Here is a 24391-nt window from a genome sequence, read left to right as displayed (position 1 = left end):
CTTGTGGGTGCCACAGATGCTGTCAGTGAATCCATTAGGTGACTTAATGTATACTGGCCAGTTGAGGAAGTTCTCTCTAAAGAACTAACACTTAGGCTGAGATCTAAAACAGAGCTTCTCAAATTTTCCTATGTACATGACTCACCTGAAGACTTTTAGTGCAGACTCTGATTCATGAGGGCTAGAGTGGAACCTGAGTCCTAACAAGCATCCCCAGATGCCCATGTTGCTGGGTTGGGACACCATATGATGTAGCAAGGATACAAGTGAATGCTAGCCAACAAGGGAGAGTGAGTGTATCACAGCTCAGGCAACCCCGACTGAGCTCACAGATCTGAGAAAAGAGCAATGTGATTGAGACAGATGAGTGCTGGTGTGAGAGATGAGGCTGAAAAGGTAGATAGAATGTGTTAAGTGCCTACTAGATACTAGGCACCAGGTGAGGCTCTGAATAAATAGCAATAAAGAAGGCAAACCTAGTCCCTGTATCCTTAGAGCCTGCAATCTAGCAGAATTACCTTGTGAGTGGGAAACCATTAACAATATTTAAACAGAAAAGAGACACGATCTAATTGAAATCTTTAAAATATCTCTCTGAATGGTCTGTAGAGAAGGTAGTGGAAGGGTACAAAGCTAGAAAGAGGAGTTTATGTTTGCAGACCAAGTGGGAGATGTCAAGGGGGATGGCAGGAGAAGATTATTGTAGCATATGTTTTTGAGGTAGAATAGCAGAGCTGGATTGCAAACAGTTATGGTAGAAGTGTGGCAGGAACAAGGAAGCATCAAGGTTAATTATTCGTTATTTCTGGCAGAAGCAAATAAGTAGAAGAAAGTAATTTCTATGAAGAACAATAAAACTGGAGAAGAAATAAATAGGAAGGAATAGATATAGGAAGAGGCATAAGTTTGAGGGCAGAACTCAAGAGTTCTGAGTTCTGGTTTAGGAATGCCTATGAAAATCCAAGAGGGAGTTTTAAGAAAGGATTTGAACATAATGTTTCAGCACTTAGCAGGAGAGGTCTATAGGACAAATTTATATTTGGAAGTCATGATAATTTAAATTATATTTAAAAACATAGGAATTAATAAAATCTTACTTTGAGCCTGAGTAGATTGAGATTGGAGACACAGAAGGAGGAGATGGGGGGAAAGTCTGAGTTAGCCTAAGAAAAGGAGCCAAGTATAGAGTACCAAACAAGCCCCCTGAAAAAGAGGTTTTAAAGCTAGAGGAAGAGGTCCACTCCACTGAGTGTTCCTGAGATCCCACTGGACTTAAAAACAGAAAAGCTATTAGGGACTTTATGGACTCACTTGTGTTCCTCCAAAGTTCACATATTGAAGTCCTAACCCCAGTACCAAAGAATGTGACTATATTTGGAGATAGGGTCTTTACAGAGGTGATTAAGTTTAAGTGAGGTCTTGTAAGTAGACCCTAATCAATGACTGGTGTCCTATAAGAAGAGAAGATTAGGACACCGACAGAGGGAGGACAATGTGAGGACACAGTGAGAAAAGGACACATTATGTCAAGAAGAGCGGCCTCAAAGGAAAGTAAACCTGAGGATACCTTGATCTTGAACTTCCAGCCTCTAGAACTGTGAGAACATAAATTTCTGTTATTTAAGCAACCCTGTCCATGGTATTTTGTTATGGCAACCCTAGCAAACTAATATAGTGATCTTAGTAAAAGTAATGCAATGGACTAGGTGAAAGTGAAAGTCAGGTTGGCGTGGATAAAAGAGTGAACGGGAAATGAGGAAGGGGAGGTAGTAAAAGTGGAATATTCTTCAGGAAAATTTGGCATGAAGGAAGAAGATAGATGGCTTGGTAGCTAGAAAGACATGCAGAGTCAAAGGAAGATCTCTCCAAGATGGAAGATAACATTTTTTAAATGAGGGATTTATATTTGGGGGCGCCTGGGTGGCTCAGTAGGTTAAGTCTCTGCCTTCGGCTCAGGTCACGATCTCAGGGTCCTGGGATCGAGCCCCGCATCGGGCTCTCTGCTCAGCAGGGAGCCTGCTTCCTCCTCTCTCTCTGCCTGCCTCTCTGCCTACTTGTGATCTCTGCCTGTCAAATAAATAAAATCTTTAAAAAAAAAAAAAGGAAAGAAAGAAAGATTTATATTTGCAGGCTGACAGAATACATCAAGAAGGCAAGAGATTGAACTGTGGATGAGAAATGGAAAAATAATGAACAGAATCCCTGAAAAGCCAGGAAAAGAATGAACCCAGAGATCCTGTAGAAATCCTGTAGAGGGATCTTTTACCGGAAGGATACTTCTTCCATGGCCCTAGGATTGTAGAAGCTTACAAATGACAGGTAATATTACACTTAATTACAGAGCTTTATGCTTTTTAATAAATTTGGTTGTACATTATGTAAGACGTTCACTCTGTGAATTAAGTGTGGCAGATGAAGCTATCTATATTTTGCATATGAAGAAATAAGGTCTAGAAAGATGAAATAGTTTGCCTGAGGTCATACAGTGGGTCAGTCACTGTGTTAGCTTTAGATCACAGGGCTCCTGACATTATTTCACACCAGAAATGTAGACCGAATTAGATACAGTGTCAGTTATTATATTTTTAAATCTTAAAAATTAGAAGATTCTTTGTCAGATTTTTACTTAATAACAAAGTATACATCAGAAGGTCAGCCCCCTCAAAGTGTTTTGCTACCCAAATCACAAAACACAAGGAGAGGTTCCCTTTTCTGCTTATTTGCATGAGTAAAATAAGGTCTAGGTCAAACAGGAAATTCAAATAGAGGAAAATTATTTTTGGAGGGATGAAATTAAAGCTAGCACAATAGGTGAATGAAGTTCTAATTAAGTGAAAAATGATGGAGTTCAAAATGAAAGGATTTCACTCTCATGAATCTGAGACTAGGGGCGGGGGAAAGGAAATGAAAATGACACAAAATCAGAAGAGGGGTGCAGGGAATAGAAGAACCATCAGTTAGAAAAGCTCTTCAAATTCAAGTGGACTATTAAATATATGGAATCCTAAGAGTAAAAACTCCAACTGGGAAAAACTCTGAAGAAAATGATCTCCCACTCCCATGAGATAGCAAACATGATTTAGGTAAAAAGCTTTTAGTTTTATGGCTGGGGAGGTAGCAGTAAAGAAAATGAACTTCCTGCCAGTGATTTTTTTTTTTCAAGCCCTGCCAATTCCCGCGTCTGGGGAAACTATAAAGAATATCCAGCCTCAGGTTAAAAGAATTGCCGCAGATCTCCAACTTACCTGCGTTCAAGCATCTGAACATCTATAAGCCTAGTCCTAGCCCAGCCTGGAAGTGACGGGGTCAGGAGACCCTTTGCTGTTCTTCAGCTTCAGCTTCAGCTTCACTGTCTACATGCCAGCAAACCAGGGCCATGGACAGTAGGTGCTGGAGAGACACAGATTGCTGAAGCAAACAGCTGAGGAAAAGCAGAATCTTTTCTGTTTGGCAGCAATACCAATTCCACGAAGCACGTTTCTTTTGAAGCTTTCCAAACCACTTCAAAAGCAAGTTTTCTGGGATGGATCAAGAAAGCTAGGCAAATTGTCCCCAAGTGCATACCCACTAGCCAAGATATTGATGAAGGAAGGCAGCTGGTGACCAATGCTCAGGCCACAGTACGGTCCTTGTCAGAGCTCTGTTTAACTCCAGCAGGCGTGAAAAGCATTTGAAGAAAGCAGGGTTGATTTTTGTGATCTTCAGCTAACCCAAATGTGGACAGTTCCCTAGACTCCTGGCAGCACCTTCCCCAGCGCCTGCCTGCTTTATGATGACCTGCCCAGGCTCACTATCACCAGACTTGTCTTCTGTCCCTGTCAAAACTGAGCAGTGCTGTGTCTGTTTCCCTTTGGACTATACAACTAACTAACTGATTCCGTAAATCTGTGAAGTGAACTTTCGTTAGCTAGGATGCAACAGGAAGTTACTCAAATAAGAGGACCGAAAGCTATCAGCAGAAGGGAGAAAGGGAAAGGACAAAAGCTGGGAATGAATGTGTTTTGTTTAGCAGAACCAACAGTTGCAGCCAAGAAAAGGCCCAGCTGGGTGTTTCACCTAATAGCCCCTAGCTAGGTGTGTCTCCCCTGACAGCCCCTATATGAGCCAGTATGAGCTGGATTGGAGCTGACTATCTGCACACAAGCCCCCCTGAAGAGTCCCGAAGTTACCTTTAGCTCATTATAATACAGAGATCTCCTCCTGTGGGTGGGGTTTTCTGCCATTTTTTTTTTTTAAGATTTTTTATTTATTTTGTCAGAGAGAGAGGGAGAGAGAGCGAGCACAGGCAGACAGAATGGCAGGCAGAGGCAGAGGGAGAAGCAGGCTCCCCGCCAAGCAAGGAGCCCGATGTGGGACTCGATCCCAGGACGCTGGGATCATGACCTGAGCCGAAGGCAGCTGCTTAACCAACTGAGCCACCCAGGCGTCCCTTCTGCCATTTTTTGAGCCTACGATGAATGCACTAGCATGTTGACACACTAAGCGTGCACAATTGAACCAGAAGTGCCTAAGTAAGTTCCTTAATGTGTATGCAAGCTCCCTGCCTCTACCCCCTAAAACACTGAACGAAAGCTTCCTGTTTTAACCCTATGGGCAGACAGTGCTTGAAGAGCTATCTCACTGTCTCCTAACTTATCACAAGTAATACAAATCCCTTCGTTTCCAGCACTTCTTGGGTTGTGTTCAGTTTGATGCACTCCAAGCAGTGAACCCCTTGAGTTTGGTTACACTTCTACTCATGGTTTCATGAACACTGCACACTGACAGATTTGCTAACGATTACCAAACTCAGCTCTGCCTACTTCAAATTGAATCGAGGTCCATTTAGGTTGAGCAAACCTCTGAGACCTAAACGTAAAATCTGAGGTGGCTTTTTTCATCTCTCTCAGTCCTTTCTCTGTCTTTTTTTTTAAGTTTTCATAGAAATTATTTTATTTAACCCAAAAGGGAAAGTAGCATGACATTTGAACGAACGTGGCAAGTCAACGAGACCAAGAATTTGGAGACAGTCTTTCAGAACTCCACAAATTACGTGATGTTTATCAATGAACAGCCCCCCCCCCACGCATCTCTCAAGCTCCAAATCACCACTTTCAGCGGCAAAGTTTAAAGTGGTAGTTTTCCCCCTTGTGAAATCTACAGTTGAAGATTAACTCCTGAAAACTAAGCACTCTGAAGAATCAAAGAAAGAACTCTCTGGTGAAGAGATGGCCAAAAGGTGGTGGTCCAGAATTAGACAAAAGTGCTACAAACCTCAGCACCATCTTTTCCTACTTGCAGTTCTTAGTCTCTCTGAACCTAGGTTTTGTCATCTCTAAAATGGAACTAGTAACCTGTACCTCAAGAGTATTATTGTGGGGGGTGGAATGTGAAGATACTCAAAATTATTTAATGTGGCCAGTACTTAACATTGAAAAAAAATATTACTAGCCTTTCAAGCTCTCATGTCCAAATAGTGGGATTTCTGACAGACAGGAGAGGGTTCCCAGCGGTCCTATAGGTGGTGGTCTAATTTACTGCAAATCAATCAGGAAGTCTGCCTTAGACCAAAATGTCACCTTTATGAAAGTCTAGAACTTGAAGAACAAAGGGGTGGGGTTGGGGTGGGGGGACAACATGTCCTTTCAAGAAGCTGATTAAGGATTTACATAACATAATTCTTTCACCATACTTGTTTCTCAAAACTCCATTTAGATTTCAGTTCCACAAAGGAAATAAAATTTGTTATAATCCAAGTGATTAAGACGGTATCCGGCAGGGAACAAATTTCCCCATGACGTCCCTAAGAAAGATATATAAATAACACTTTATTACCACCCAGAGATTTGCTGCAAATACGGAAAGAGGTCGAATGAGCCAAGCTTAAGGTTAGAAGGATTTTGTTACTAACGTGGTCTATTGCCAAAGCAGGCCAGAGACCTCCTCTATCTACTTCTCCCCAAACCCAAACCCTGTCTTAGATCTGGCCACTCCAGTGTGAGAGGACTGAAACACCTATCAGAGAGGAGGACCAGGAAGACAGCCAGCCAGAGACTGGTCTCAATGATGCCAGGGGAGCTTGCCTAGGCTTTGCAGTTTTTTTGTTTTTTGTTTTCCTATTTTTGATTGTATGTTTGGTGAAAGAGGAAGCCTTCGACTGATGCTTATGCAATGACAATACCACAGAAACTGGTTCTTATCTCGCCATGAATGTTAAAGATTTCAAAGAATTTCTCATCTGTGCTGTGGTGCCCTTTTCACAGATTAATAAAGCTGCTACCCGAAAAGGAGTGAGATTTGCAATGAAAAGATGTTAGCACTTCCAGGGACTTAAAAAGTATTGTAGGAGAATGGTAAATAGGTCCTGGAATCAGATAGACTTGATTCAAATCCCAGCTATACCACTTATTAACTGTGCAACCTCAGGCAACTCTCTCAAATTTAGTTTCTCTGCAAAACTGGACCAGCAAGAGTGGCCAACAACAGGGTTTCATGTGGGTTAAATTAAATAATGTATATAAAGCACTTAGCATTAACTTTATTCATAAATTCTACTGTATCATTTCAAAGCACATGCTTTTACCAACAGTGTTATAAAGGGTCCTATAACAGATTAAGCTATTAGGAGTCTTGTGGATGTCATTCAGAAAAAATCCTATGAATATAATAGGGTAAGAATAAACAAATCTTTAGAGGAAATAGTCATGTGCTTTGTTTTTAACAAGTCCAGACAGAGAGCTTGGACAAGAATCAAGGCCTAATTTTAAGTCTTGGTCTAGGAGCTAGATTTTTATCCAGGGGACATTGGTTGTTATCAGATATGCTATGAACTCCATGCTTGTGTCCTCCCAAAATTCATAGTGTGAAGCCCTAACCTACAATGGGTGGTATTAGGAAGTTGGGCTTCAGGGAGATTCTTAGATTTAATTGAGGTCTTGAGATAGGGAATGCACAATGGGATTAATGTTCTTAAAAGAAGAGAAATAAGTCAATCGGAGAAAGACAACTATCATATGATCTCCCTGATATGAGGAAGTTGAGAGGCAACATGGGGGACTTGGGGGTAGGAAAAGAATAAATGAAACAAGATGGGATCGGAAGGGAGACAAACCATGAGAGACTCTTCAACTCACAAAACAAACAGGGTTGCGGGGGCGGTAGGGAGAGGGTGGTGGGGTTATGGACATTGGGAAAGGTATGTGCTATGAAGTGTGTAAACCTGGCGATTCACAGACCTGTACCCCTGGGGCTAATTATACATTATATCTTAATAAAAAGAATTTTTTTTTTTTTTTTTTAAGAAGAAGAGAAAGAGACTAGAGCCCCCTCGGCCATGCGAGGACACAAGACAGCCACCGGCAAACAGAGAAGCAGGTCTCGCCAGGCACTGGATCTACCTTGATCTTAGACTTCCCAGCCTCTAGAAATGAGAGAAATAAACATTAATTGTCTAAGACTCTCTGTCTATGAGAACGTGTTATCGCAGCCCAAGCAGACCAAGATCTAAGGATTCTCCTTTTTTAGAAATCCGGTTTAGTTAGAGTCACCTCTCATCCTGAAATGCCGTTTCCTCCCTCCTCCCAAGCTCTTGCTCCGTGGAGCCAATGCTTCAGCTCACATTCCTGAAGAGTCTGTCTCAGCTACCGTGGGGTCTTCTTTCTGACTCAGACAATCAAAGAACATTTGTAATGAAATTAAAACACCTCAGAATGAGGTCACAGATTCAGCCAGAAAGTCCAGATTTTGGTGTCAGTGTTGCCCCTGGGATGCACATGAACACTGTGTTTAGCTCTGAGCAGTGAACATTTGGCTATAACCTCTGGCAGGTGGCCTGTCTCTCTGTTCCAGTGCTAGCCAGCCTAAGTCCCAGTCAGCCTTGGCCTTCACGGAGTGCCAGGCCCGCTGTAGCCACCAGTGACTCTGTCAAAGTCAGAACATGATCTGCTGGCTCCAAGTCCAGGGTTTCCCCTCAACTCCATCAGTACATATATTCAACAACTAGGCTTGCTTCATTTCCATTTTCTCACTTTGCTACTTCTTAGAACTCTACATTTCAAGCATCCTGACCTCTCCAACGTTTCATAATCCTCTGGAAAGTGACACAGCAAATAGGCTGCATGCACAGTGCAAACAGAAGCTGATTTCCTTTTTCCATCATCTAAAAAGCACATAAGGTAATTTCTAAACCAGCAGTAAAATCTATTTATAAAGAAAGCTGATTTGTTTTCTGCACTTTCTAGCACAGAGGTTCAATTTATTTCCTTACCATAAAAAGAGCCATTACTTTTTTTAAACAATCATAGTTAGTACATTTTAGAAATGTTTTAATTTCAAAAAAAAAAATCAACTTGCAAATTACAGTGTAAATAGCTTTCTTAAAATGGCCCCATTTTAGACCCAGTTTGCTGATTGATGATTTCGCTGTGCTTCAAGGCAGATGATTTCACAGTCATTGGGTATATAATATAATGATGTTTTTATAAGGCTGTTAGTATCACTAAAAATATAATTATTATATATGAAATTACAAGGGAAAAAGGGAAATCTTCACTCTGACAATGTTCAATTTTGACCTTATTGCTAAAAATAATGTTTCTATAAGAAAAACCCTACACATTTCTTCTATGGGACAAACCTAGTATCATCCTAAAAACTAAATAATTATAGAAGAGGAACTATGGTAATTTTTTCAAGTACCTTGTGTTCCTGGGATCTGCTGCCTTGTGTTACTAGAAAGGAAACAGCAGCACCTTGTGGACAAATAAGAAAGTAGATACATTTTCCTCAAGTAGTATCTAGTTGTATTAAAAATACAATTTTTTAGGTTTGTATAGCCCTTTCTCCAAAACAAATGGTGTCACATTTATATTTCAAGGACAGCATAGCCTTGCTTCTAGAGATTTATAAATGATCCCCAAAATGTTTTCAGGGGGACACATCACATAAGCATAGCTACATGGACTCTGAATTCCAAATTTGGGTGGGGAAAAACTGATACAGATTTCTTTGGATGTACCCAAACTTAGAAGACTGACAAAAAAAGGCTTTAATCAGACAGGTATCAGTGATGTTGATTCACACGATTCCTAATTTATGGTAATATCATAATCTAAAAAGCAAATTCCAGCAACAACAGCACAAAAGGAAAGGGAAGGAAATGAGAGCTCAGACTCTACCTCTACACTCCTGAACTCCTCCTCCTGTCCACCAGTCAACAAAGTCCCCAACCTCTGCTTTATCCTATCAACTCTCCTCCCCTCAGTGCACCCGCTTCCAGGGACCACTGACTGACCCCTCAGAACATTTGGAAGTCACTTTCTAACCAAGGCATAAAGGAATACTGGTTCTCCAGTCTGGGGCTCAAAGCTTACATTTCTCTGTCCTTGTTGCTCTACCCCTCCTATGCCACCTGCATGTAGCAGAAAAGCAAAACACCAAAATGTATACCCTGACCTTTTATCTGTCTGCCATTTACTATCTGTTTGACTAAGTCTCAGAAGGGGCTGGATACCTCATCCAAGATTCAGGCAGTACACCCTTATGGTCACATGCCCTTATAACTTCCCACTTCTTCCACAGTGGAAGGCTTTGCTCCTCCTCTTGTCCCATGGGAATTGCTCCATATATCATACCTTTAACCAAGACATTCCCCTCACCCTGACTACACTTAAGACAGACTTCTTCCTGACACCAGGTCCTGGACCTCCCTTTTCTTAGAATATTTACTTTAGAAAACTTATAACTATAAATTATTTCTATCCTTTTGAGAAATAAATCATTTTTAAAGCCTCCTGCCACTTTTACAACTCAGTAATGTCTTTCTCAAGGATCTGGAAGCCATGCCTTTGAAATGCAATCCTCAGGAGAGATAGCATTCCTATCTCCCAGTCTCTATGGGAGGGTGGGGGCCTAAATTTGAGGGGTGCCTTGTTCCAAGTTATAAAACTACCTCCTGTTATGGAGATACAAGAAAGCTTATTTTTCCTTTGGTTTAACCCAAATAGCAAACACAGATGGCCCATGATCTCCCTTGCCCCCTACCTCTTAAAATCCTCATGACCCTTTGTTTCAGTGAACTTGAATTCAGACTGGATTCTCAGCTCTCTCCCCTACTGCAACAGCCTTGCATAAAGTCTTCCTTACTGGTTTAACTTTGTGTTGTGCAATTTCTTTTTCTTTGACACTTCCACCCTTTCTAACTAAATAAAATCTACAGTGAAATCCTAACAGAATGGTGTATGGCCAAACTTGACTCTTGAATATGCAAACAGAGCCCTATGGGATTTAAAAACCCATTATCAACTTCAATAAATTGTTTCTGAGAATTATTGTCTTGTTACAGGTTTCAAGTTCTTATTTTGGAATTGACAAGGAGAATGCTTAATTTTAGTAAGTTCCTACCTATTTTTAATTTCTACTGTCACAATCCTAATGTTTTCCATGACAATGGATACTTCTGGCTGAGCAAAGGAAATGTCCAAACAGAGCAAAGAAAAATCTCATCAATGTATTTCAAAAAGTTACCTTCATTTAATATGGGTAGCTTAACTTAACATTCCTATGAGGTAATTATTATTATTAGCCCCATTTTCTGGGAAATTAAGATGTATAGTTTGTAAATAGCCAGGTTAGGTCACATAGCATGGTAGATATGGCAGAAATACAAAGAAACAATGCATTAGAAGTGAAGGAAGGAGTAGGGTTGGAGGGATGTATTTAGGTTAATTAGGGAAGGGAAAAAAAATCTAAGAGGAGCCAAATTCTTGTTAGAAAAAGGAATGGTCAGGACACTGGGGACTCAGTAAGATAGAAGAGAAAGTGAATTGGCAGTAAGAAAAGGGAGAGTCAGAAAGAACAAGGACATTAGATACCACCACACTGAGAGTAGGTCTCAGTTATTGAAGAGTTAAGTTTATAGCCATGGGAGTGTGTAGCTCAATTGAAGTGGAAGTAAAAGTCAATGGAGTATTAAATTATAACACATAATACATTGCTTGACATATGGTAGAGTCCCCAGAAATATTAATAACCTTAAGAAAATCAAGAACTCCAAAGCTACTTACAGATGGTAAGCTGTTTTCATCATATTTAACTATGTGGACATGTTAGTATGCTCTCTAATGGGGGAAATAATTCAACAGCCTTGATTACAGGCTGTTAAAAGGATACCTCAGATCATGACCCATCTAACCCTAACCGTAACCACAAAGTATTAGAATTGCCAGAGCAAAGTATTGTAGGGAAAAATTGTGAAAGAATTTCAGATGGACCAAAGAGATGACCAGCTGTCTTTAATGGAAAATTCTACCTTGTCTAGCACAACCTTTGGGGTTATCTGATTCTATGGGGTCCCTGGGCCTTTCTCGTCTTTGAGCTATTTCTAATTTCTATAAATTGCAAATCACTGGTAGTACTACAAATGATTCTTGTCTATAGAATTGAAAATGACTGACTTCTGATGGAAGTAGAATTAATATTCTTCCTCCTTCCATCTTACATCAAGAAGTCAGTTTTGAATCTATGGAAGCAAATCTATTTCAGCGTTCCTTACTGCCTAGATATGTGCAGACCTTTGAATTCTCCATAGAACTCATTGTAGCATTTTACTAGATTGTTCATTAATTAATCAGTTAAATCAGTTAATAAATCAGTTAAATAAAATAATAAACAAAATAAATAATTTTAATAAATAATTTATTAAGTATATAAATAAATATATATTTATAATATATATTATATAATACATAAATATATATAAATAAATATATAAGGAAATAAGATATATAAAGAAATAACAATTTAATAAATAAATAAAAATAATTAGTTAAATAAAATTTTTTGACAAGTGCTCTTATATATTTGTAAGTAAATCATGATTACCCTCTTAAACAATTTTCCTTTGATATTACGAAAAATGTAATTCCTGTTCTCCACTAAACCTATGGAATGAATTGAAATCAAAGTCTTAAAGCCCAAGAATCTGCATTCTCTGGGTGCCTGGATGGCTGTCAGTTAAGCATCTGACTTGATTTCAGCTCAGGTCATGATCTCTGGGTCATGACAAGCTCCACACTAAGCTTGATTCTCCTTCTCTCTTTCCCTCTACATCACATCATTTGTGCTCAATCTCTCTCTCTCTCTTAAAAAAAAGTCTGGATTGTTAGTAAGCTTTTCAAGTGATTTTTTAGACATATTAAAGTTCGTTAACTGCTGAGGTCTATTACTATAAACACTTGGGCTCAAATAAATTATTGTATTTATAATTCCATCCTCATCAAGGTAAATTTTTGGTTAACAAAAATGGAAGAAACACTTTTATTCAATAAGAGTGGGACCAGTAATGGGTAGATTAATTAAACATTTCAGTTAAGAGGAGGAATCCTAGAAAGTATTACACATATACCTATAAAAGTGTTTAACTTAAAAGCTACATGTGTAAATAAATTTGCCAATATTTTGTTACAAGGTCAAGGCCTTAGGTAGACTCACTGGCATTTCTTGCAGAAACCACACCAGTGATGCATTGTCCCTGATTTCGAGCTTCACATTCTATATAGTGAAAACTGGGGCAAAGCAGTCCACAAACTGAGTCACAGATTTTACAGTTTTTCCCACTTGTTTCCAGTTGTCTTGCCTACAATTTAATCTAGCAGCAACTGTTTTATTGTTTCATCTTTCCAATGCATCCAGCTTATTTTTCAGAGAACCAATACTCCTATTTTATTCATTTTCTCAACTTACATAATATTTAATTAAATGATATAATTATGACGGCAGGAACAAATGACATAAACACATTTGGGAACAAACACAAGTGTGTCTTAGAAAATGTACAAGGTATATGATGGGAGCAGAAATATATGGGCATTAAGAGTAGATTTTTAGTGCTCGCTTCAGCAGCACATATCTAAAATTGGAATGGTACAGAGAAGATTAGCATGGCCCCTGCTCAAGGATGACACACAAATTCGTGAAGCGTTCCATATTTTTTTTTAAAGATTTTATTTATTTTTTTGACAGACAGAGATCACAAGTAGGCAGAGAGGCAGGCAGAGAGAGAGAGAGAGGGAAGCAGGCTCCCCGCTGAGCAGAGAGCCCGACTTGGGGCTCCATCTCAGAACCCTGAGATCATGACCCGAGCCGAAGGCAGAGGCTTTAACCCACTGAGCCACCCAGGCGCCCCGCATTCCATATTTTTATGCAATAGAATGGGGGGTAGGAAAAGAAAAAATGAAAGAAGATGGGATCGGAAGGGAGACAAACCGTAAAAGACTCAATCTCACAAAACAGGCTGCGGGTTGCTGGGGGGAGGGGGATAGGGAGAGGGTGGTGGGGTTATGGACATTGGGGAGGGTATATGCTATGGTGAGTGCTGTGAAATGTGTAAACCTGGCAATTCACAGACTTGTACCCCTGGAGATAAAAATACATTATATGTTTATAAAAAATTTTAAAAAAATTTTTTAAAAAGAGTAGATTTTTAGAAAAATAGTAGCTCAACTGTTTTCAGCTTATAGTGGATATTAGTTAGTAGGCTTAACAGGAATACCAGAGAACATTGGTTTATTGGGCAAAGCAGTTAGTTGGAGATCAACTAAGGGAGCACCTAAATGTCTTAATTCCTCCTACTATGTCTTACTTTGTGCAGGAAATACTCCAGGATAGGATAAACCTCTGAAAAGGGCTAGGTGATAAATATTTTAGGCTTTGCCAGTCACAAAGTCTCTGTAGCAACTGTGGAACTCTGTCATTGTATCACGTAGGAAAGCAGCCATAGCACATGGCTATATTCCAATAAAACTTTATTTAAATAAATGGGAACATTGCCTGGTGGCCATGTATAGATTTTGCTTTTTGGGTACAATTTTCTAAATCAGTAGCTCCTAACCTTTGTCACCAAGAATCATTTTAAATTCACCTCTTCTCCATTCCATATTTAAAAACCCTTTTTATTTTTATTTTTTTTTAAAGATTTTATTTATTTATTTGACAGAGATCACAAGTAGGCAGAGAGGCAGGCAGAGAGAGAGGAAGGGAAGCAGGCTCCCTGCTGAGCAGAGAGCCCGACGCGGGACTAGATCCCAGGACCCTGAGATCACGACCCGAGCCGAAGGCAGCGGCTCAACCCACTGAGCCACCCAGGCGCCCCTAAAAACCCTTTTTAAAAGAAAGTATATTTACTTCCTTTGTTTTCTACTTTATTTTTAATTAATCAAAGACATATAAGTCTATGCATTAGAGATTCTAATCAATATGAGACAACCAACATTATTATATTCTGTTGACTTAATACTGAATAGAAATAAAGAAATTCAGCCACAGTTTTTTTTAATCTGTGTAGCTTTATCTAGTATGAACATATAATTTGTTGACATTTTTTAAAATATTAAATACAATTTTTGGATATCACCACACCTGACTTCCCATTCTTACATTCAAGGATTCCTTAAGAGCTTGGGAGATCATCCAGAAAAATAATAAATATGGACAGAATGGAGTTGAACTACACTTTAGACCAACAGATATTCCATACATACTTTAGACCTAGTAGACATATAAAGAACATTCATTACAACAGCAGAATATATACTTTTCTCAAGCACACAGAATATTCTCTGGAGCAAAAGAGAGTTCACAAAACAAGTCTTAGCAAATTTAAAAGGATTAAAAGATTAAAATCAACCACCTTTTCTGACCACAATGGTATGAAACTTGAAATAAATATGGAGGAAATCTGCAAAATTCACTAATTTGTGGAAGTTAAATAACATACTCTTTAATAACCACTCACTTAAAGGAGAAATAAAAAAGAGAAATTAAAAATATCTTGAAGCAAACAAAAATGGAAACAGCATACTAAAACCTATGGGAGGCAGCAAAAGCAGTTCTAAAAAGAAAGTTTATAGTGATAAATGCCTACATTAAAAAAAAAACAAAGATCTCAAGTAAAGATCCTAATTTTACCCTTTAAGGAACTAGGAAAAGAAGAATAAATTCAACCCAAAGTTTTCTAAAGGAAGAAAAATCACAAAGATCAGACCAGAAATAAATGAAATAAGAAAGCAGAGAAACATTAGAAAAGATCAATGAAGTTAATATCTGATTTCTTGAAAAGATAAATAAAATTGACAAAGCTTTAGCTAGACTTATTAAAAAAAAGACTCAAATAAATAAAATCACATAAATGAAAGAGGAGACATTATGTCTGATACCACAGAAATAAAAAGGATCCTAAGAATTACTTTAAATAATTACATGCCAATAAATTGGATGACCTGGAAGAAGTGGCCAAATTCCCAGAAGCATACAACTACCAAGACTAAATCATGAAAAAAAGAAAAAAATAGAAAACCTGAATAGTCCAATAATGAGTAATCAAAAATCTCCCAACAAAGAAAAGGCGAAGGCCAGATGGTTTCCCTGGTGAATTCTACCAGAAATTTAAGTAATTAACACCAATATTTGTCAAACCCTTAAAAAAACTGACTCCCACACTCATTTTGTGAGGCCACCACTACCCTGATAACAAAGCCAGGTAAGGACACTACAAGAAAAGAAAACTACAGGCCAATATCTCTGATTAATACAAATGCAAAATTCTCAACAAAATATTAGCAAAGTGAATTCAACAGCACTTTAAAAAATCATATACCATGATCAAGTGGAGTTTATCTCTGGAATCCAAGAATGTGTCAACAAACACAAATCAATAAATGTGATATACCATTTTAATAGAATGAAAAATAAAAATCATATAATCCTGTCAATAAGATGAAGAAAAAGGATTTGACAAAATATAACAACCTTTCATTACAAAAAACTGAACAAATTGGGTTAAGAAGGAATGTACCTCAGATAATGAAGGAAGATATGACAAGCCCAAAATGAACATCCTGCACAATGGTGAAGTTTGAAAGCTTTTCCTCTCAGATCAGGAAGAACACAAGGGCTCCCACTCTTACCACTGCTATTAAGCATAGTACTTGAAATCTTCACTAGAGCAATCAGACAAGAAAAAGAAATAGAAGGCATCCAAATCAGAAGGGAAGAAGCAAAACCATCTTTGTTTACAGATGATATGATCTCATATATAAAAAATCCTAAAGACTCCAGGAAAAAACAAGTTCTAATTAATCAATGAATTCAGTAAGGTTGCAGAATATAAAATCAACATACAGAAGTCAGTTGCATTTCTATATTCTAAAAACAAAAATCTGAAAAAAGAAAACACTAAAAATCCCATTCACAATAGTATCAAAAACAATAAAATACTTGGGAATAAATTTAACCAGAAAGGTGAAAGAGCTGTAAAATAAACATGACAAGACTTTGATGAAAGACATTTAAGAAGACACAAATGGAAAGATATCTTGTGTTTGTGGATCAGAAGAATACTGTTAAATATCTAAACTACTCCAAAGCCATCTACTGATTCAATGTAGTCCCTGTTAAAATTCCAGTGGCATTTTTCACAGAAATTTAAAAAAAAAATCCTAAAAATTCATATGGAACAACAAAATACCCTGAATAGTAAAAGCATTCCTGAGAAAGAGATAAAGCATCATACCTCCTCATTTCAAGTTATTAAAAGCTACAGTAATCAAAACAATATGGTGCTGGCATAAAAATAGATATGTAGACCACTGGTACATAATTGAGAGCTCGGAAATAAACCTTTGTATAAATGGTAAACCAATATTCCACAAGTGAGCCAAAAATATCTGATGATATAAAAGGATACTCTCTTTGATAAACGATTCTGAGTAAACTGATAATCACATGCAGAGAAATTAAATCAGACCTCTATCTTATGTCATTCACAAAAATTAACTTGGAAGAAATTGAAAAACTTAAGACCTGAAACCATAAAACTTAGGGAAAACATGGGGGAAAGCTCCTCAACATTGAGTCTGCAATGACTTTTAGGATATAAGACCAAAAGCACAAGCAACAAGAGCAAAATAAACAGGTGAGACTACATCAAACTAAAAAACTTCTGCACAGCAAAAGAACCGATTGACAAAATGAAAAGGCAATCTACAGAGTGGAAGAAAAATATTTGTAAATCATATATCTCATAAAGGAGTAATATCTAAAATATATAAGGAACTCAAAATCTCAACAGCAAATAAAAAATAAATAAAATCCTATTAAAATAGGCAGAGAAACTAAACAGGCATTTTTCCAAAAAAGACATACGAATGGCCAACAGGTACATTAAAAGATGCCCAACATCACTAGTCATCAGGGAAATGTAAATTGAAACCACAATGAGATATCATTTCACTCCTGTTAAAATGGCTATTACCAAAAAGACAAAAAATAACAAGTGTTGGCAAGGAAGTGAAGAAAAGGAAATCCTATGCCTTGTTGGTGGGAATATTTTCCACAATGGAAAACAGTATGGAGGTTCTTGAAAAAATTAACACTAGAACAACCATATGATCCAGCAATCCTGCTTCTGGGTATATAAAGGAAAGGAAATTAGTATCTTTTTCTTTTTTAAATATTTTATTTATTTATTTGACAGACAGAGATCACAAGTAGGCAGAGAGGCAGGCAGAGAGAGAGAGGGGGGAGGAAGAAGGCTCCCTGCTAAGCAGAGACCCCGATGCCGGGCTTGGTCCGAGGACTCTGGGGTCATGACTTGAGCTGAAGGCAGAGGCTTTAACCCACTGAGCCACCCAGGCACCCTGGAAATTAGTATCTTTAGGAGATATCTGCATTCCCATGTTCATTGCACCATTGTTTACAACAGCTAAGATATGGAAATAACCTAAGTGTCACACACACACACACACACATACAAAATGGAATATTTATAAACCACAACGGAATACTATTCAAGCCATTAGAAAAAAAGAGATCTTCCATTTGCAGTAACATGGATGTGTCTGAGGCCATTATGCTACGTGAAAAAAGTCAGACAGAAAATAAATACTGTATGATCTCACTTATTTGTGGAATTCTTAAAAAAGCAAACTCATAGTAACAGCAAATGATGGCTATCAGAGGGGGGAAAGGTGAGGAAAATGGGGGTATGCTGGTAAAAGCTTCCAATTATAAGATAAATAAGTTCAGGGGATCCAATGTACAACATAGTGATTATGGTTAACAATACAGTATTATCTCCTTGCAAGTTACTGAGAGAGTATATCTTAAATGATCTCACTGTGAAAAAAAGTAAATTATGTGTGAGAGGTTGGAGGTTTTCTCTAATGATATAGTGGTAATAATTTCTCAACATGTAAATATGTCAAACTAAGACCTCAAACCTATACAATGTTGTATGTCAATTACATCTCAAAAAAGCTGGATAGATAAATAAACAAACAAAACACATCAATAAATACCAATGTTGCTCTGATGCATTAATGAGAAACAAAAATAACTTTGAGAGCAGATTAACACCAACAAAAAAATATTTAGGAGCCTCAGGATCTTAGATTGGAAACCACTGCTCCATGTAAAGAAATGAATGAACAAAAAAAAAAAAATGAAAGAGGGAGGGAAAAGGGATAGGCATAGCCAAAAATTGTAAATTAATCAATGGCCATGTATTTTATTAATCAGTTTGTCAACTTTAGGTTAACAGATCCAACAGGATAACATGGATTACGGTAACATCACCTCTAGGAAGATTTTATTTTAGCTCACTGACCATATTACCAATACCATCCTGAAATAGTCTCAACTTTTGACTTAATTCTGTGAACAATTCTGTTACCAGTCACTCTACACACTCCTTAACCGAAGGAATGGTGCTGCAAAGGGAAAATAATTACGGGAATAAAAATTGTTGTTTCTGGCTCAGGTGAGACAAAAGTGAACAATCAATATTTCTTAAAGAATTATAAAAATTGGGATGTCAGAATAAATTCAATGTATCTATTAATGTAAACTGAATGGACACTATTTACTGGTAGCAGGAGGTTGTATAACAACAATGGGTTTAATTTCATTGAGTAGAGTTGAAAGTTCACTGTAGCTTTGAAGCCCTTATGGGTTACCTTCATGCATTCTGTTTTCCTTTTTCTTTTTTTTTTTTTCCTCCTCAATAATAAATTTAGCCAATTCAGTTTTTAAAACATAATATTTTGGGGGGCGCCTGGGTGGCTCAGTGGGTTAAGCCTCTGCCTTCGGCTCAGGTCATGATCTCAGGGTCCTGGGATTGAGTTCCACATCAGGCTCTCTGCTTGGCAGGGATTCTACTTCACCTCCTCTCTCTGCCTGCCTTTCTGCCTACTTGTGATTTCTGTCTGTCAAATAAACAAATAAAAAAAATCTTTTAAAAAAAAACATAGTGTTTTTTAAGATTTTATTTATTTATTTATTTGACAGAGACAGAGAGAGAGAGAGAGCTAGCAGGGGGATGGCCAGAAGAGAGGGAGAGAGAGAAAATCTCTAATAGACTCCCACTGAGAGCAGACCTGACTCAGAGCTCAATATCAGGACCCTGAGATCATGACCTGAGCTGAAATCAAGAGTTGGTTGCTCATCTGACTGAGCCACCCAGACCAGACACCTCTAAAAACGTAATATTTTTAGCAGATTAATGGCTTTTGACATAGTTGCCTACTTATGTTTATCAATGCCCATAATCAAAGTTCTATTTCCTCCATTCTTTCTTCTTCATCATAAATACTTACTGATTTTATTTTTTTGTATCAGATGTAAATGTTTCTCCTGTGTTTCTTTTAATCCAAACAACAGAACAGGATTTTAGTAAAGTTAGTGCACTTGGTCCGAACCCAACCTAGACCTTGCCACTCACATGCTGAAATCACTATTAAATGTAATCTTTTGGTACCAGAATGTGGAGGAAGAAAGTACCGTCTGCCCTTGTCAAAATAAATTGTTTTACCTCGCTTTTAAAAAATCAATGGATTAGTATATTCCTTCCAGCAAAATCAAGAAATAAAAATTTGGAAATGTAAAACATGCTGTTGAGTCTCTATATAAGGATGCTAACAGAGCATAAATAACAACTTAAATTTTCATTTCAAATGAAAGACACTTTTTAAGAGGGGAAGGGTTAGTAATTTGTTAAAAGCCTCCAATTTAAATTGCTGCAACCACACATAAGGATTTTCTTTCATTTAAAGCCTTTTACAAGAACACTTTAAAGCGTAATTGGTTTCTCCCCTAAATCTAGTCCAAAGTCACCATTTACAACTGAACATCAAAGAAAATTTCAGGCATGATTTTGAAGCTCTTGCACTTTACAAAATGCCGTTTGCAACATTAGATTTCTAATATTTTAACTATCTTTTTTTTTTGCAGCAATAAACTGCCTTCCTTTCTACCCCTACTCCTCATTTCATTTAATATACAATTTTTCTGAGTATTCTTACCCATCTTTAATTTTAAATATGACAGAAGTATATAATACAGTGCTGTACACCTAGTATGTATATAAGTATTTTATCTAGTTAGACAACTTCTCTTTAGAAGATATTTTATTTTTAGAAATTTGGGGAAAAGCCTTCTTCAGCTGCCAGCAATGAAAATACAAAAGCTAGGTCAATGTTTCCCAAATTTGTTGAGCTGTAAGAATCGTTTTTGACAGTTGTCAAAAATACGCATTCCTGGGTCTCTTTAATGATCTTCTGAATGAGAATCCTTATGTGAAGGGTCTGGGAATCAGTACCTTAAACAAATATCTGAGATCGTTCTTACCAGTAAAGCTTGGAAAATCACACAAGGATCCCAGTCATTGAATAACCTTGAAAACTTGGAACAATTACTGAAAACACATGAACAGAGTTTCAAAATCCTCCCTTTCACTGAATACAGTGTTTGTTCACACCTCCTCATCCTCCTTAACTCATCAAGAACCTAGAGGACTTATGTAACTCCTGAAAGCCACTGACACATGGGAGGACCTGGAAATAAAATTCATGAAGAGGAAAAGCAGCTGTTTAACTTAAAAACCAAGGGTGGGAATAGAAGGGAGAGTCATGAATTTATTCTAATTTAAGCATAAGGTATTGATTTGGTTCTACAAATGAAATTGGCCTTATTTTTATTTTCTGTAACTCTGTGCTATAACTCTTATGTATATATAGTGGCTGAGTAAGAAGGAATGAAATCCAGAAATGCAGAATGTACTATCCCTATTTGCAGCCAGTCAGTAGCAAGCTGCTCTTACCTCTTCTCCAGCTACTCTCTAGGTCAAGCCAACTTCCCTCCACACTGCTCTGGTGAAAACTCTTACCCACATGTCACCTGTGGGTTAACTCAATGGTTTTCCTTCGATTCTGTTCTTCTTAACACCTGAGATATTAAATAATGTTGATCTTTATGGAGTTTCTACTCCATCTTGATTTCTATAATTCTACTGTAACCCTGTTACTGCCTTCCTTTTTTATCTTCCTGTCTTCACTTTTTCTTTCTACCCCCCTAAGGTATGGTTGTATGGTTTAGTGCCTGCTCTTCTGGTCTCTCCACATTCATTCCCTCAGAGCATGCAACCATTCTCTTGCTTTCAACATTCCTGCCAATGTGATGACAACCTATAATAATAACGAGGTTGGTGATAGTCACAACTGACATCTACTGAGCGCTTACTTGTGGGTCGTAACCACTCTACACGAATTACACCATTAAATCCTCATAACTCTCAGAGGTACTATTACTAACCCCATTTTAAGAGATGAAGAAATTGAGTTTTTGCCAAATGTCACTTATAAAAGCCAACACAAGCACCCTCTCATCCTATCTCTTTTGTTCATGGCTCTGGGAATTTTTTCAACGTGGCCCAGATTATTAAAAGAAAAAGGGAAGTAGTGTGAAAATATTGGAAAAGATGTGATAAGAGTATGCAAGGATACTGACCTATCAAATTTTTTGCTATGGTTTTGTTTTCTGAGTTAGTTTTGAGATGGGCCCATCCTGATTCTATGGTGCCACCAGGAATCATAAGTTTAATAATGTCTCCTAAGAGTCTTGAAACCAACTGGTCTCTAAGTTTTCTACATTATGTAAAGAGTTGCGGCTTGAGTAAGAGAGTTCTGGTATCACTTACACAACCCATCACATTGTTTTGTGCCAGTCGTAGTATATTGATACCCAGTGTTGTGTTTGGACCAGCTCCTGTGCTCCTTATTATGATTGCAAGATGCCCTTCAACAACAATGGGAAACTTTGAAAAAAACAGAAGTATAAGACCTGGAAATCACACAGCACAGCTGAGGCCACACAGCAAGTTTGCACAAGGCAGCAGGACAGGACATGGCGAACACAGAAGTGTGCACAGGCTAAGGGTTCTGCTTTTATTGGAGCCGGGGTGAGGGTCTAAGTCTTAGGGAATTTAAAACATACGAGTGCAAATTTAAAGCTCAGGAAGAGAAAAGACAAATGATCTAAATGGTCAATTATTGAAATCAACCAAGATTACAAAGGAGCCTCAGTGGGGTACTCGGTGGCCTGAGTCTTTATCTAGTCTTGTGGTTGGCAATGTTTGTTTGTTTGTTTGTTTGTTTGTTTGTTTTGAGATAACCATCTTTTGTCAGTTGCTTGTATTACAAAAAGAAAAGCCAAGGCTAAGTTCTTTATAGATTTTGGACACTAGCCCTTTATCTGATATGTCATTGGCAAATATCTTCTCCCATTCTGTCAGTTGTCTTTTGGTTTTGTTAACTCAACACCCAAAGAACAAATAATCCAATCAAGAAATGGGCAGAGGACATGAACAGACATTTCTGCAAAGAAGACATCCAGATGGCCAACAGACACATGAAAAAGTGCTCCATATCACTCGGCATCAGGGAAATACAAATCAAAACCACCATGAGATATCACCTCACACCAGTCAGAATGGCTAAAATTAACAAGTCAGGAAATGACAAATGCTGGCGAGGATGTGGAGAAAGGGGAACCCTCCTACACTGTTGGTGGGAATGCAAGCTGGTGCAACCACTCTGGAAAACAGCATGGAGGTTCCTCAAAATGTTGAAAATAGAACTACCCTATGACCCTGCAATTGCACTGCTGGGTATTTACCCTAAAGATACAAACGTAGTGATCCGAAGGGGCACGTGCACCCGAATGTTTATAGCAGCAATGTCTACAATAGCCAAACTATGGAAAGAACCTAGATGTCCATCTACAGACGAATGGATAAAGAAGAAGTGGTATATATACACAATGGAATACTATGCAGCCATCAAAAGAAATGAAATCTTGCCATTTGCGACGACGTGGATGGAACTAGAGGGTATCATGCTTAGCGAAATAAGTCAATCGGAGAAAGACAACTATCATATGATCTCCCTGATATGAGGGAGAGGAGATGCAACATGGGGGGTTGAGGGGGTAGGAGAAGAGTAAATGAAACAAGATGGGATTGGGAGGGAGACAAACCATAAGTGACTCTTAATCTCACAAAACAAACTGAGGGTTGATGGGGGGAGGGGGTTGGGAGAGGGGGTGGGGTTATGGATATTGGGGAGGGTATGTGCTATGGTGAGTGTTGTGAAGTGTGTAAACTTGGCGATTCGCAGACCTGTACCCCTGGGGATAAAAATATATGTTTATAAAGCTGTAAAAAAAAAAAAAGAAAAAGAAAAAAGAAAGGATGAATACCCAAGTTTTGTAGCAACATGGACGGTACTGGAAGAGATTATGCTGAGTGAAATAAGTCAAGCAGAGAGAGTCAATTATCATATGGTTTCACTTATTTGTGGAGCATAACAAATAGCATGGAGGACAAGGGGAGATGGAGAGGAGAAGGGAGTTGAGGGAAAGTGGAAGGGGAGGTGAACCATGAGAGACTATGGACTCTGAAAAACGATCTGAGAATTTTGAAGGGGTGGGGGGGTGGGAGGTTGGGGGCACCAGGTGGTGGGTATTGTAGAGGGCACGGATTGCATGGAGCACTGGGTGTGGTGCAAAAATAATGAATACTGTTATGCTGAAAAAATAAAAAAATTTAAAAAAAAAAAAAAAAGAAAGAAAAGCCAAGGCTCAGGGCTTACACAACGTAGGCCAAGTGCTGTCGAATAACCATTCTAGAGTACAGTTCTGTTCATCTCATCCCCTGAAATTGCATCTCTCATAACTGGTTCCTGCCGTCATGCAAATTTTTCAGGTAGAAAATGACCCCACTGTGCCTTCTCAATCCTGGTTCCCACCACTGTACTGTATGTGTTCTGGGCTCCAAACAACTGGGCCATTCACTGCTGTGAAAACGCCCAGTCCTCATCTAGCTCCTTGCCTTTGTCCATACTGTTGCCACCATCTTAGCACCAAGCATACAGTGTCTTTGCAGAGATGGTTGATAAATAAATAAGGAATGGATCTCCAGTGGTCTCCAGGATATGCTACACCCCTCCAATTTTCTTCCTCCGGTTTTTCTACCACAACCCCTCCTATTTAATCAAGGCACACTCCTAAATGCTCCACTCTCTTT

At 38.2% G+C, this 24391-nt stretch overlaps 1 non-coding gene across 1 annotated transcript; it reads left to right on the top strand.

The window, feature by feature from the left end:
• The first annotated feature begins 12863 nt into the window (after positions 1 to 12863).
• LOC125094510 (U6 spliceosomal RNA) lies at positions 12864 to 12969 on the top strand. Its single transcript, XR_007125537.1, has one exon. It is a non-coding gene; the product is annotated as a U6 spliceosomal RNA (small nuclear RNA).
• Positions 12970 to 24391: the final 11422 nt, after the last annotated feature.

The sequence above is a fragment of the Lutra lutra genome, chromosome 2 (genome assembly GCF_902655055.1).
Source record: "Lutra lutra chromosome 2, mLutLut1.2, whole genome shotgun sequence".
NCBI lineage: Eukaryota > Metazoa > Chordata > Mammalia > Carnivora > Mustelidae > Lutra > Lutra lutra.
Note: the sequence above shows the minus strand (reverse complement) of the source record. Positions and strands in the feature narration are given on the sequence as shown.